Source organism: Bombina bombina, chromosome 6, assembly GCF_027579735.1.
Source record: "Bombina bombina isolate aBomBom1 chromosome 6, aBomBom1.pri, whole genome shotgun sequence".
In the NCBI taxonomy this organism is placed as follows: domain Eukaryota; kingdom Metazoa; phylum Chordata; class Amphibia; order Anura; family Bombinatoridae; genus Bombina; species Bombina bombina.
The window spans coordinates 699,772,148-699,786,677 of NC_069504.1; the positions used below are offsets into that span (position 1 = coordinate 699,772,148).

General features: G+C 40.1%; 1 protein-coding gene across 1 annotated transcript in view; it reads left to right on the forward strand.

Moving 5' to 3' along the window:
* KANSL3 (KAT8 regulatory NSL complex subunit 3) overlaps positions 1-14,530 on the forward strand; it is a 311,300-nt gene that overhangs the window by 177,609 nt on the left and 119,161 nt on the right. The gene's annotated exons all lie outside the window — the stretch shown is intronic.

Below are 14,530 nucleotides of genomic sequence, written 5' to 3' on the forward strand. Positions count from 1 at the left end.
TCGAGGTTGTGCACTGCGAGCCCGATCCGGAGGGAAGATTCGTTCTGTTAAAAATAAAACTCGCCCATGATACCTTTACACTATGTAATATATATGGCCCTAATACTCTTGACATAGAATTTTGGAATAAAATACAATCTAAATTATTACTGTATAGTCAGGGACACCTCATTATTGGTGGGGATTTTAATATGGCGCCGCAATGTCCATTAGACAGGCTTCGAGAAACCACAAAACAGAAAAAACAGAAAAAGGATAATTTAGAATTTAAAATGATCAAGAAAATAAAACAAAATTTAGCACTACGGGATATATGGCGTATTCAAAACCCTGATGTACAGGAATTTACTTGTCTTTCAAAAGCACATAAAACCCTCTCACAAATAGACTTATTCCTTATAGATGAGCGTATAGGGCCTACAACCGTGCAAGCAAGAATCCTTCCCATGACAATATCAGATCATGCCCCCATTTCTTTGCATATTCAGATGAAACGGCCGCAAATTAAATCTTTGCGATTTTTTTTTCCACATTACTTAGTAACGGATATGAAATTTAAAACTCATCTCAGGTCAAAATTCGAGGAATTTATACAGTTCAACCATGAATATATTGAACGCCCAGAACTACTCTGGGATACCGCCAAGGCGGTTCTCAGAGGAGAAATATTAACCTATAATATCGCTCTAACTAAAAAATTAAAGACAAGAGAAAAAGAAATAAATAAGGCACTATCTAACTCGTATAATACATTCTTACTGCATAAAAATGCCTCAAACTGGGCTAAGTATGTGCGAGCCAAAGAAACTAGGGACACATTTATCTTAACTCAACAAGTGCAGAAAGAACTAAAAACTCAGGCTAAATTCTACAGATTTGGGAACAAATCTGGAAAGATGTTGTCTAGATTGGTTAATAATGAAAAAAAATATCCGTATATTGAAGAACTCTTAGATAAGGGAAAGCGAATTTTAGATCCTGATAGGATTGCAACTATATTAGTGAAATATTATCAAAATGTATATTCTGATAAGGGTTATGACCAAGATAAATCTGCAGAGTTTTGGAATAAGATTGTTAGCCCATCATTAACTGATGAATGCATCATCGGCCTTAATGCTCCTATATCGGTCCAAGAAGTAAAGTTGGCAATCTCTAAATCACCGATTAATAAGGCGGCTGATCCGGATGGACTACCTAGCGAATTCTACAAAATACTAGTTGAAGAAAGTGCCCCATATTTAACAAACTTATATAACGAATATTATATTAAAGGCAAACCAGTCTCAGCCTCATTTTCCTTCTCCCACACAACCTTAATCCTTAAAGCAGGAAAAGATCCTAGGCTTAAAGAATCATATAGACCAATAGCCCTACTTAATTCAGACTATAAGATCTTAATGTCTATCTTAGCATCTAGACTACAGTTAATTCTGCCCAAAGTGATTCATCCGGATCAAGCCGGCTTTATGAATGGACGAAACTCCTCGGCCAAAATTAGGGTGGTATTGGTTACTTTGGAATACTACAAAAAGATCTTGGCGGGGAGAGAGGAAGACCCTGGGGCATCAGATACCGCTATTCTGTCCATTGACGCAGAAAAAGCATTTGACTCTGTTACATTTAAACATCTTAACACATCTTTGTTGAAATTTGGAATTAAGGGCAAATTCCCCCAATTCGTAGAGAGTCTTTACAAAAGAACAGCTACAAGCTTGATAACTAACGGTATGATATCTCCATCAATAACTCTTGAAAGAGGAACGCGCCAGGGCTGCCCTCTCTCCACGCTTTTGTTTAACATTGCCATTGAACCCTTGGCCATTATGATAAGGCAAAGTTTAGAGGGAATAAAGATCCTAAATCATGAGATGAAAATAGGTTTGTATGCAGATGATGTCTTGTTGTATTTATCAAATACCAAGGTTAATATTCCAAAACTGATGCAGATAATTGACCAATTCGGTACCTTCTCAGGGTATAAAATAAATGCATCTAAATCAGAAATCCTCTGGATCCGCAGGAGTAAGGATTCATGTTTGGAGAATCCATTTAAAAGAGTAAAAGAATCATTTAAATACCTAGGAATAATTATTCCTGCGAACTCAGATTTGGTATATGAGCTTAACATTCCCCCAATTATTAACCAATTTAAGGAAAAACTTAGAACTTGGCAAAGTCTGCCACTTTCAATCTCAGGAAGGATAGCATTGGTCAAAATGATCCTCCTCCCGAAATTACTATATATACTGCAGAATATTCCAGTAATCCTTTTTGAAAGAGATATACACATGATCAATGGCCTAATCAGACAATTTCTCTGGCAAGGGAAAAGAGCATGAATATCTCTTAATAAACTTACCCTTCCACGTGATTATGGGGGCTTAGCACTCCCAGACATTAGAGCATACAATCTTAGTTTTTTAGCGCGAATAGTGGCGGGTTGGATTCTGTCTAAAGATTACATTCTAAATAACCAACTAGAAGCTAATATATGTGATCCATACCATCCTTTATCCCTTATACATTCACCCCCTAAGGAGCTGCCCCTAGAAATTAAAAAATTAAAAGTTATCTATAATCCTATCAGGGCATGGTGGAAAATTGCAAAAATTCTTTCAATTAACTTTAAGGCTTCGCACTACCTTCCCCTGATAGGGAATCCAAAATTCCAACCTGGATTACATTCTGAGGTTTTTAATAGATGGCATATGAAAGGGCTAAATAGAATGATCTTGCTGATAGATGCTGATAGGAAAATTATTAAAACATTTGAAGCACTGAAAAGAGAATTTACTCTGCCTAATAAAGACTTCTTTGCCTACTTACAGGTAAGGCATTTCCTGGCTGAAATAGTCAGAGAAGAGGGCTGGGGTTGGAAACTAGGCAAGGTGGAAAACTGGCTTACACTTATGAAGGCTGATTACATGTCTATCTCTGTGGCCTATCAATTATTGGTTGGCAGTAGGGGCAACTGTAACCTGTCAAGGATTGCTGAAAAATTGACTCTATTTCTACCACAGAATAGGGTCGACTCAAAAATCCTGCAACATTCTATAGGAAAAGTGGCTAAAATAACCTTGTCTGCCACATGGCGCGAAGCACATATTAAACTGCTCCACAGGGCATACTTCACTCCGGAGATGGGCTTTAAGGTGCACAGCCTGGGTTTTGACAAATGCCCGAAATGTTCTCTCCCAGCTGCTAATATAGTGCATATGTTCTGGTCTTGCCCAAAAGTGAGAAATACCTGGCACAAACTTGAATATTGGCTGAATAAGGTATTGAAGATTCCACCTATATCTTTTACTTTATTTCAGATCATACTATGTATTGACAATTTAATTAAACATCATCCTAATGATAAATTGATATCTATCTCTATTTTAGCCACTAGATATTTAATATGCAAAAAATGGAAAATGCGCTCGGTACCAAGTGTGCAGGAAATTCAAAACTGCCTCAAGAAACAATGCTTATTAGAACAAAATGACACAGACATTAACAACGAAGAGGACATTAGGAAATTTTTTAATAAATGGGCAATATATATTAAATCACTACCCGAAAATGATAGAGATTATATAATCTTTCTTTTCCAAAATTCAGAAATGATCCTGTTAGGTATTTGGTAGAGGGAGCAGCAGGGAAGGGGATTTTATCCCTTTTTTTTTTTTTTTTTTTTTTTTCTCTTCTTCTTTTTTAAGATTTTGGTTGATTATTTTATTTTTATTTTTACTTTTTTATTTTTCGATTAAAAATAGAAAATCCCAACGCAGGGCGACTTAAGGGAATAAGATTTTGTTTTCAGTTTTAGACTTGAAAGAAGATAATACTTGCTTTTTTACAGGTAGGAGAAACTGTGGGTTAAATATTATTTTACATAGCTTGCTTCTGTTTTCTTCTGCTGAAATTATTTGAACTTCAAGATGAGGACAAGTGTTTTTTGTTTTTCATCTCCTTAAATATTGCCATGAACTGAATTTGTATTACTGCATAATGTCACCCTCTGTTGGTTAATAAAAAAGAATATATAAAAAAAAAAAGAAGATTGTTTGTAGTGGAATAGATCTGTGCGATGACCTAAGTGTGAGGAGAGTGGGACTAGCATTAAACATTAAAATAATGTTATTGTTTTAGTTAAATAAAACAATTTCCATTGTTACTATTTTTCTCCTTCCAATAAAGAACAGGTGAAAAGATGATCAAATATGAATGATAAACTAATTAAACTGGAGATAGTTCACCTCCAAATAATTTCATTAATTTCAGCTATCTATCTGCATAGCTAATGATATATAACCAAATTAGTAATGGTCTGATATAACTGCAAAAAATAATCTGAAAACGTATTATTCTAAAAATGAAAACCATGACTTAAATCGGTCTTACTGTCTAGTGATTTAAATTGTGATTTAAATTAATGTGATTTAAATCAAATTCACCCTGAGAGTAACTGCTAATTCTACAAAATCAGTATTTACTTCCTGGTCTTTCAAGGATGATGCCTCCTTGGAACAGATTTGCAAGGCGGTAACTTGGATTCCTTCACACACATTTTATCTTTTTGACACGTATGCTACTTCTGATGCAGCTTTTAGCAGGAAAGTCCTTTAGGCCACAGTGAATGGCAAATAGGAACTGCCTACTTTATGTCCCACCCATCCTTAAAGTGAAGGTAAACTTTGATGAATGAAAGCCCGTTTTTTAATAATACTATTAAAAACAGGGGCACTTTCATTCATCAAAGTTTACAAAGCAGCCGTTTTGATTAAAAACTTACCTCTCTTTGCATAGCCTGAGCAGCTTCCCCTACACGGAGATCATATCTTCACACGTCATCAATGACTAATCCAGCTTCCTCCAATCATGGATTTCCCTAATTGGAGGAAAACTGGATTAGTCATTGATGACGTGTGAAGAGAGGATCTCCAGGTGGGAGAAGCTGCTCAGCCTGTGAAAAAAACAAAGGTAAGTTTTTAATCAAAACAACTGCCTTCTAAACTTTGATGAATGAAAGTGCCCTGTTTTTAATAGTATTTTTTTTTTTTTAAAACGTGCTTTCATTCATCAAAGTTTACCTTCTCTTTAACATGGACTCTCAGCTTGGGCATTGTATCCCACATTTTATGAAGCTATGAACTCTTATCAATTAAGAAGGAAAACAGAATTCCTTCGGGCTAATAAGTTCATAGCCCCCACCCTATTTTTGTATATGGGTGGCAGTTCTCATTTGCACCTCGTAACTCTGCTTTCTGTCCTTCAAACCTTTTTTCTGTCTCTCTCCTCTGCTCGGCTATATGTAAACGGGAGAGGCAGAGGAAGTGGGAGGGACTAAAGCGCTGTGAGGGTTCTTGAAATCCTCATGTAATATATCCCACATGTTATGAGGCTATGAACTCTCATTAGCCCAAAGGATATACATTTATTGGTAAGTATAAATTCTGTTTTTGTGGCTCCTGTTTCATTGAAAGACTTTTGAAAGTCTGTGTACAAAAATTCAAGACCAATTTTTTGGCAGACTTTTACAGATATTGGTAAAACATTTATTTTGTATGCATACATTTCGCAGTTATGCACTTGCTAAAATATACTATGCATACTTCAAACCTTTTAAATTTTGCTTATAGAATTAGGTTTAAATTTCTTTTACAAGATATGACAAGTCCACGGATTTCATCCTTATGGGATATCGCCTCCTGGTCAGCAGGAGGAGGCAAAGAGCACCACAGCAGAGCTGTATATATAGCTCCTCCCTTCCCTCCCACTCCAGTCATTCTCTTTGCCTGTGTTAGTGATAGAAAGAGGTAAAGTGAGGTGTTAGTTTAGATTATTCAATCAAGAGTTTATTATTTTTTCTGTAGTGCCTAAGTGTGCTACTTTGGTAGGGTGTAGCCACTTCAGTTACACAAAAGAGAAGCATCTGGTGGCTTCAAAGCAATGGGAACTGGAGGGATTCTATTCTCACTGTGCCTCCCATGATGTGTGCTGCCCTTCAGATAATGGTCTTAGCATGTGGTAACTAAGACCCTGTATGTCTCCACAGCTCTACAGGAGGGAACTGCAGGACCTCTTGGTTGTGGGACTGATTAAGCTGTCGTCCAGCTTTCAGGGATGTACAGCTGTTAGATTCTGGGAACGATTCTTTAGCTCAGAATGTGGGATGTGTTTGGTATTTACTGTATGTCAAACTGAACTCTGTAGTTGTGAGTTTGCCGTTTGATTGTGTACAAAGTCGCATAGTGGGGCTACAAAACTAGTACAGGCTCTTGTTACTGTTCTCATTAGAGGCTATTTTCATGACGGTGGGGATTATTTGAATTTGCAAGACTCCATGATGACTGTATCTCTATTGCTGGGGTCAATGTATTTTATTATTGCCTGTGTGCACTACCGATCAAGCGATCGTTATTGTGAATGTATTTTTTCAGATGTGCGGCCATACTTTATGTGCGGCGGGCTTTTTTCTCTGATTGCCGCCCAAGAGGGGCGGGGCTTAGTTTGTGCGCTTCAGACCTAGAAGCTGCGCACTTGCCTTTGATGGAGTTCGACTGAGGACGTTAACTCCAGGATATGAATTATATTGATTAACCTATTAAACTGGGGATAAAAAACTAATATGAAAGTTTGTTATTCTAAAAATCTTCATTTACTTGCATATTAAAGTTATACCTGCAAGAATTAGACTTTATGTAGAAAACTATGATTTAAATCAAGCCTTACTGACTAGTGATTTAAATCGTGATTTAAATGGTGAATTAAATCAGTTTGATTTAAATCAAATCCACCTGTTTCCAACAAAAATATTAATCAGGAAATTAGTGTTCCTTCATTGTGTCCTAATCCTTCTTCTAAGAAGGAGCGTCTGTTAAATAACCTGGACGTGGTCCATGCCCTGAAGTTTTACTTGCAGGCTACTAAAGAATTTCGTCAATCAGCTTCATTATTTGTTGTTTTTTCTGGAAAACGTAGGAGCCAGAAAGCTATGGCTACCTCTTTCTTTTTGGCTGAAGAGTATCATCCGTTTTGCATATGAGACTGCTGGACAGCAGCCTCCTGAAAGAATTACGGCTCATTCTACTAGGGCTGTGGCTTCCTCATGGGCATTTAAAAATGATGCTTCTGTTGAACAGATTTGCAAGGCTGCAACTTGGTCGTCTCTTCACACTTTTTCCAAATGTTCCAAATTTGATACTTTTGCTTCGTCCGAGGCTGTTTTTGGGAGAAAAGTTCTTCAAGCAGTGGTGCCTTCCGTTTAGGTTCCTGTCTTGTCCCTCCCTTTCATCCGTGTCCTATAGCTTTGGTATTGTATCCCATAAGTAAGGATGAAATCCGTGGACTCATCATATCTTGTAAAAGAAAAGGAAATTTATGCTTACCTGATAAATGTATTTATTTTACGATATGACAAGTCCACGGCCCACCCTGTCATTTCATAAGACAGGTCTTTATTTTTGTTAAACTTCAGTCACCTCTGCACCTTGGCTTTTCCTTTCTCTTCCTAACTTCGGTCGAATGACTGGAGTGGGAGGGAAGGGAGGAGCTATATATACAGCTCTGCTGTGGTGCTCTTTGCCTCCTCCTGCTGACCAGGAGGCGATATCCCATAAGTAAAGATGAAATCCGTGGACTCGTCATATCGTAAAAGAAATAAATTTATCAGGTAAGCATAAATTTCCTTTTTTTTAAAGCATTTCTTTTGTTAACCCTGTAACATGCTACACCATGATTGATTGACCAAATGCCAGAGGTAATTTACATGTGTCCCTTATTGGCCACTAGAATTGAGCACAGGGCACCCTCATATACTGTACACGTCTGTAAAGTCAAAATTAAACTTTCATGCTTCAGATAGAGCATGTCATTTTAAACAAATTTACTTTTATTATCAAATGTGCTTTTTTCTCTCTGTTGTTGAAAAGCATATTTAGGTAGGCTGAAAAGCAACAATGCACTACTTGGAATTAGCTGTTGATTGATGGCTGCACATATATGCCTCCTGTCACTGGCTCACCTGAAGTGTTCATTTAGCTTCCAGTAGTGCATTGCTGCTCCTTCATCAAAGGATAGAAAAGAAATTTGGTAATAGAAGTAACTGGAAAATTGTTTAAAATTATATGCTCTATCGGAATCACTAAAGAAAAAAACATGTTTTCCATCTTAATGGGAGGAGAGTCCACTGCTTTATTCATTACTTGTGGGAATTAAGAACCTGGCCACCAGTAGGAAGCAGACACCCCAGACAAAGGCTTAAATTCCTCCCCCGTTCCCCTCATCCCCCAGTCATTCTTTGCCTTTTGTCACAGGAGGTTGGCAGAGAATTGTTGGAAGATTCGGAGTAGTCTCTTATTGAGGGTAGTACTCTTCGCAATGGGACTGGAGTTTTAAGTAGCCCTGTCAGCCTCTCAGTGAGAGCATGGGTGAAAGTTAGAGTCCGGAGATGCAGGGAGAGTCATTCTGCGAAACCATCCCAACTCAAATTAACAGCTCCATAAGCAATCAGCGTTGACAAGTTTCGCTGCCTGCTTTATGCTCTCAAGCCCATGTCAGGAGCGATGCTACTATCTGGCTCACTTGAAAGGCCGTGTTCCCGTTCCACGGCATAGATTCTGGTAAGATAGTTTAATTTTTTTATACATGTATGATAACGCTAGAAGACAGGGTCACAGTGTGACTCCTTTTATCTGTATAGAATGAAGGTTTAATAACTTCTGACGGGGATAATTGAACAGGGGGGAATAATCTTATATGTTTATTTGATGTTATGCTGCTTTTATGTGTGAGAAGTTATGGGCTCATAGGCTGTTATGGAATATACAGGTTTCACTTTCACTTTTAGAGCTATGCAGCTTACAAGCTTGGCGCACTTTTTCTCATAGCAGGGACGGTCCTGCATTGTGCACCATGTAATTCTTTCCCTCTTTCCTGACCAGGTGTCTATCAGAGAGGAGTCCTAACTCTCTGTACTGTCTGGGTAATGGGAGGTGGAGAGTGCCCTAGCTATTGGGATATAAAGGTGCAGTTTTTTTTATGAAAATGTTTTATTTCTATAGTTCTCCGGTTATTGCACTAGCGATGGAGGATTCTGTAAAGAATAATTTCTGTTTATATTGTGTGGAGGCCTTAGTACCGCCCCCTCAATTATGTTCCATATGCCTTGATAATGTGGTAATATCAAACATGTTTGATACCACTTAGCCGTCCACTTCTGAGGAGTTGTCGTCCAGTGAGGTGCGTACCCTACATGCTTATCTCTCTCTACACTTGCAGTTTCCCATAGCATTGCTGATCCTCCATTTGGAGGGGGGCATTTTTTCACCAGATGTTACTGCGCAGCTCAGACAGCGGTGTCTGCGGCCTTTAATGCTTTACCTCGTCCTGCTAAGCGCAAGCGAAAGATTCATATTGCACTCCTTCCCAAAGTACATCAGATAATTTATTGGATTTAACTGATAGGGTTATCAGAGGATGAAGTTCTTTCTGAGACTTTAGAGTAATAACATTCTGGGTTGGAGTCTGCTGCCTCTAAACCTTCGTTTGCGGAGGAACCAGACTATAGTTTTAGGAATTTGCACTTTCTTCTAAAGGAAGTTTTTTGGCAAATTCAGTGGTTCCAGAGTCAAAATTGCCTGAGGAACATTTGATTCCTAAATTGAATAGAGTTTGAGGACAGGGTGGTACCTTATCCTTCCCTGCTCCTGTTAGATGGGGAATATTATTAAGAATGAATGGGACTGGATTGTTCCTCTCTTCTCCCTTTAACAAATCGTTCCCGGTCCTGAATTCTCAATGGAGTTGTGGGTTCCGCCCCTAAAAGGGATGGCGCCATCTTCACCCTTGCTAAACGTATTACTATCATTTTTGAGGATAGCTCTTCGTTTTAAGAGCCCATGTATAAAGAATGGAAACTCTGTTAAGAAAGTTGTTTAAACATACGGGATATTGGTTTCAACCGGAGGTTGCCGATGCCGCAGTTGCTGGAGAAACTACCATCTAGTATGACTCCTTATAGGATTGGTCGGGGTGGAGAGGTCCCCTCGATGTTACTCAGGAAAGATTTATGGCCTTGAGGGTTGCTTTATTCTTTTATCTGTGATGCTATTAGGCAGATTATTCGTCTAAATGCTAAGACTTCAGCTTTTTCTGTTCAGGCCCGTCGGGCTCTAGCTGAAGTCATGGTCTGCGGATTTGACTTCTAAGTCTAGATTTCTTTCCCTCCCCTTTAAGGGAATGATTTTGTTTGGTCCAGGCCTGGGATCAATTATCTCCACGGTCACAGGGGATAAGGGTGCCCTTCTACCGCAAGAAAATATGAAGTCTAAGGAACAATTTTCGTTCTTTTCGTTTTGATAAAGCCCATGTCAGCAGTCCTCCGCTAAGCCTGAGCAAACCAAAAGCTCTTGGAAGCCGACTCAGTCCTGGAATAAATCCAAGCAGAGCAAGAAGCCCGGGATCAATTATCTCCACGGTCACAGGGGGCAAGGGTGTCCTTCTACCGCAAGAAAATATGAAGTCTAAGGGACAATTTTCGTTCTTTTCGTTTTGATAAAGCCCATGTCAGCAGTCCTCCGCTAAGCCTGAGCAAACCAAAAGCTCTTGGAAGCCGACTCAGTCCTGGAATAAATCCAAGCAGAGCAAGAAGCCCGGGATCAATTATCTCCACGGTCACAGGGGGCAAGGGTGTCCTTCTACCGCAAGAAAATATGAAGTCTAAGGGACAATTTTCGTTCTTTTCGTTTTGATAAAGCCCATGTCAGCAGTCCTCCGCTAAGTCTGAGCAAACCAAAAGCTCTTGGAAGCCGACTCAGTCCTGGAATAAATCCAAGCAGAGCAAGAAGCCCACCAAGTCTTAGCATGAACGGGTGGTCCCCGGTCCTCTTCTGGATCATGTAGGGGGCAGACTGTCGCTCTTTTCAGTCGCTTGGTTCAGGGACGTGCAAGATCCATGGTTCCTGGAGGTCATAGCTCAGAGTTACAAGATAGGTTTCAAGTCACAGCCACCCAAGGGCAGTTCCTCCTCTCTCCTGTCTTCCTGACCAGAAAGGAGGTAACCCTTTCTGGGGGCGTACGGGATCTGTCCTCTTAGTTATTAGTCCTCTGAGTTATTGTCCCGGGGCCTATCGCAGTGAGAGGTTTGGGATACTATTCAAACATTTTCGTGGTTCCAAAGAAGGAGGGAACTTGCTTAAACAGGTTTTAAATGTCCCCTCGTTCAAGAGGGAGACAATTGGTCCGTTCTTCCCCTCGTTCGAGAAGGGCAGTTGATGACCTCGATAGATTTGATGGATGCTCCCTTTACGTACCAATCCTCAAGGACCACTTCCAGTTCCTAAAGTTTGCGTTCCTGGACCAGCACTTCCAGTTTATTGATCTTCTGTTTGGTAGCTGGTATAGTGGTGAGCATAGCTGCCTTCCAAGTTGTTGGCCCGAGTTTGATTCCCGACTAACGCAGCATTCTCCAAGAAGTTTTTCGGAGAGTGGACTATTCAGAATCTTTCCTCTGTCTTCTTCGATCCCATGGATGGAAGATAAATCTAGAGAGATTTCTTTTGTATCAAGTATCAGCGTAGAATTCTCGGGTATTATAATAGTCTCCATAGACGTGAGAATATTTCTAATAGACCTGAGATGTTGCAGGCTAGCTTCGACATGTCTTGCCCTCCAGACCTCCTTAAGGTCATCTGTGGCTCAGTGTATGGAGGTGATTGGTCTCATGGTGTCCAGCATGGACATCATTTGCTTTGCCAGGTTTCACCTCCCTCAGACTGTTGCAACTGCGCATGCTGAAGCAGTGGAACAGCGATCTTTCAGATCTGTCTCATCTGTCTCAACAGGTTTCTCTGGACAACCGATCGAGAGAATCGCTCTCTTGGTGTTTTTGTCCAGATCCCTTGTCCGTCTCAAGACCATCCTGGGTGATTGTGACTACGGTTGCGAGTCTGTCAGGATGGGGAGCTGTTGGGGGTGCCAGGAAGGCACAGGGCCTATGGACTCAGGAGGAAAAGCTCCTTCCGATCACATTTGGGATCTTCAGGCAATATACAATGCTCTGAAGGCTTGGCCTCTGCTGGGTTCGTCCCAGTTTGTTAGATTCCAATTAGACACTATATCCTCTGTGGCTTAAATCAACCGTCAGGGGGGTAACGAGTAGCTCCCTAGCTATGAGGGAAGTATCTTGGATTCTGGAGTGGGTGGAGACCCATATTTGTTCGCTGTCAGTGATCCACAATCCGGGTGTGAACAACTGGGAAGCAGATTTCCTCTGCAGACAATACTTTAAACTGGGGGATGGGTCTCTCCATCCTGAGTATTTGCGGAAATTTGCGAGATGAAGATCTTATGATGTCTCATTACCAAGTTACCCAGATATGGGTCGAGGTACAGGGATCCTCAGGCGGAGCTAGCAGATGCATTAGCGGGGCCTTGGAGGTTCAATCTAATTTATCTTTTACGGCTGTTACCACTACTTCCTAGTGTAGTGGCTCAAATCAAGCAGGCATCGGGGATACCGATTGTTCTATCTTGACTGCAAAGGATATGGTTCGCGGAACCTTGACGCAGGGATCTGCTGACCAAGGTCTCTTTGTTCATCTATGCCTATGCATGAAGTAGACATTAAATTATTGTCTTGGAATGTTCCTTTTCTATTGGCTATTGCTTCTGTGCGCAGAGTACCTGTGATTACTGCCTTGCAATGCGTCCCTCCTTATCTAGCTTTCCATGCTGATAAGGCTGTTCTACAAACCAAGTTCGGTTTTCTTCCTAAGGTGGTGTCAATTAGCAACATCAATCAGGAGATTGTGGTTCTTTTCAACGTAATTCTGAATGTAGTTTGTGCCTTGAAGTTCTATCTTCAGGCCACGTAGGAATTTAGACAAACTTCTTTCTCTGTTTGTTCTCTTTCTGGGAAGCGTGGGGGCATAGGGCCTCTTTGACTTCCTTATCTTTTTGGCTGAGGAGTGTCCTCCGTTTTGCCTTGAGACAGCAGGACATAAGCCTCCTCTGAGGATTACGGCTCATTCAACTAGAGCTGTGACCTCTTCTTGGGCCTTTAAGAACGAGGCTTCTATGGAGCTGATTTGTAAGGCGGCTACTTGGTCCTCTTTACATACTTTTGCAACATTTTACAAATTTGATGTTTTGGGAGAAAGGTTCTGCAGGCTGTGGTGCCCTCAGTATAGGGTCCGCCTCCTTTTACCCTCCCATTTTTTTCATTCAGTGTCCTCTAGAGCTTGGGTATTTGTTCTCACAAGTAATGAATGAAGCAGTGAACTCTCCTCCCATTAAGATGGAAAACATAAATCATGCTTACTTGATAATTTCATTTCCATCTGTGGGAGGAGAGTCCACTGATCCCGCCCGTTTATCTAGGGGGGCGGACCTAAATTTAATATTATTCTTCTGGCACCATTTATACCCTGATATTCTTCTACTGTTCCTTGTTCTCTTGGCAGAATGACTGGGGGATGAGGGAAATGGGGGAGGTTTTTAAGCCTTTGGCTGGGGTGTATTTGCCTCCTCCTGGTGGCCAGGTTCTTAAAGGGACATGAAAACCAATTTTTTTCTTTCATGATTTAGACAGAGCATACAATCATAAACAACTTTCTAATTTACTTCTATTCTCTATTTTGCTTCATTCTCTTGATATTCTTTGCTGAAAAGCATATCTAGATATGCTTAGTAGCTGCTGATTGGTAGCTGCACATAGATGCCTCCTCTGATTGGTTCACCGTGTGCATCGCTATTTCTTCATTAAAGTATATCTAAAGAATGAAGCAAATTAGGTAATAGAAGTAAATTGGAATGTTGTTTAAAGTTATATTCTCTACCTTAATCATGAAAGAAAATGTTTGGGTATAGTGTCCCTTTAAGTCCCACAAGTAATGAATGAAGCAGTGGACTCTCCTCCCACAGATGGAAATAAAATGATTAGGTAAGCATAATTTATGTTTTTCATGTCTTTTTAATCATTACAGTTGTATAGACTTTCCTTATAAGATCTCAGTGACAGCAGTCCAATCATGTGCACAAATCAATCTCAGTCTGAAATCTATAGTGAATTGCATATGGTAGATATGTGGGCATTTAAAAGAATATTTTAAATATACATATTGGCAGTTACTTATACTGAATTGATGCTTAGATTTGATGAGGGAGGGTGAGGGATGTGCCTCTGCGCTACAAAATGTGTTATAACAAGGGTGAGGGGACCCTAATGATGGTCGATGGAGCGAGCAGGGTTAGGGGGATCACAACACTACAGAAAAGTTGTTTTTATATTAATAAATCATAATATTGTCAGCTGCCAGTACCTAATATGGTTGCCATAAGTGAGAGGGGGAGGGTTAGACAGTTGTTTGGGAGGGATCATGGAGGTGGGAGGGTGGCATTTCAACAACGCATAAAATGTTTCATTATTGAAGTAAAACATTATTGCAATACACATACATTATTATTTTTTGCAGCCAGTACATCTAGAACATGTGTTTGTTTCACTTTCTCCCAGGGAGACATAGATTAATACTTTAAG